The 1,644-nt window shown below is 42.9% G+C and overlaps 1 pseudogene; it reads left to right on the top strand.

Moving 5' to 3' along the window:
• The first annotated feature begins 603 nt into the window (after positions 1 to 603).
• Positions 604 to 1,287, top strand: LOC114614531 (annotated as a pseudogene).
• Positions 1,288 to 1,644: the final 357 nt, after the last annotated feature.

Below are 1,644 nucleotides of genomic sequence, written 5' to 3'. Positions count from 1 at the left end.
CCTCTTCTTTTATTCTTCTCATTTTATTACTTCCGCCTCCTCCCCATCCTTCACCCCCTCTTCCTTCTCTTCCTCCTCTTCCTGTTCCTCCTCATTCTCCTTCTTCTTTTGCCTACAGTGTCAAAGTGAAAACCAAATGTTCATGGTATCTGTGGCACTGCAACATGAGTCTAACTCTAGCCATTGTACCAATCAGGATTTAATTAGGCATACAACAACATTTTCTAATAAATTTATATTTATTGCACAATCCATGAAAGGAACTAGGGATTCAAGAAAAGGCATAGTGTTTCTAGAGAGAGTAACCAGTCAATCTGGAGGTTAAGTAAATAACACTGGTTCAGAATGTCAGCAAGTATAGAACCCATCAGTGGGTTCTGTGTTGAGCAGTGCAGTTATCAACAGGACTGTAGATGTATCTGTATTTAAGGAAGAATTGGGAGTCACATGCAGCCTTGTTGTTTCTTCTTACTGCTTCTTCCTGATGTTCGACAGGAGTGCAGCAATAATGGCTTGCAACCACTTCCCAGAGTATTTATAACCTGGTAGTTCTTAGAACCTTAGAGAGAAAGGGCTTTTTAAGAAAAATAATGTCGCCTTTCGCTGCTGCGTCCGCAGCCATGAGTATGCTCAGGCTACAGAAGAGGCTTGCCTCTAGTGTCCTCCGCTGTGGTAAAAAGAAGGTCTGGTTGGACCCCAATGAGACCAATGAAATCGCCAATGCCAACTCCCGTCAGCAGATCAGGAAGCTGATCAAAGATGGGCTGATCATCCGGAAGCCCGTGACTGTCCATTCCCGGGCTCGCTGCCGGAAGAACACCTTGGCCCGCCGAAAGGGCAGGCACATGGGCATAGGGAAGAGGAAGGGTACGGCCAACGCTCGGATGCCTGAGAAGGTCACTTGGATGAGAAGAATGAGGATCCTACGCCGGCTCCTCAGGAGATACCGGGAATCTAAGAAGATTGACCGCCATATGTATCACAGCCTGTACCTGAAGGTCAAAGGCAATGTATTCAAAAACAAGCGGATTCTCATGGAACATATCCACAAACTGAAGGCAGATAAGGCCTGCAAGAAGCTACTGGCTGACCAGGCTGAGGCTCGCAGGTCTAAGACCAAGGAAGCACGGAAGCGCAGGGAGGAGCGCCTGCAGGCCAAAAAGGAGGAGATCATCAAGACTCTGTCCAAGGAGGAAGAGACCAAGAAATAAGCTTCCCTCAGTCTGTACATAGTGGCCCGGCTGTGGCCTCCCGTGGATCAGTCATTAAAATAAAACAAGCCTTGTCCATTGCCAAAAAAAAAAAAAAAAAAAAAGAAAGAAAAATAATGTCCTGATCAAGCAAGATGACAGGAGAATAGTTGAGGACCATAATAACTGAAGACAATTCTATACAAAAGTAGAATAGAAATAACCATAAAATCATGAAAATGTTCTGATTATTTTCATACTTTCTCATCTTTTTTAAAAAAGATTTTGACAATCTTATTTTGTTAGCAAGAATTTTGTAACAGCTATACTCTTATAAAGTGTGTATTTCAGGGCTCAAGTATGTTGTTTAGCTTTGACTGAATACCAGATCTTTTACCAACTCATTATACCATCTTTGGGAAAAACTATATATTGTTTATAGAATAAACCTTCA

Source organism: Grammomys surdaster, unplaced genomic scaffold (genome assembly GCF_004785775.1).
Source record: "Grammomys surdaster isolate TR1022 unplaced genomic scaffold, NIH_TR_1.0 126391, whole genome shotgun sequence".
Taxonomy (NCBI): domain Eukaryota; kingdom Metazoa; phylum Chordata; class Mammalia; order Rodentia; family Muridae; genus Grammomys; species Grammomys surdaster.
This window is presented reverse-complemented; position numbering and strand designations above follow the sequence as displayed.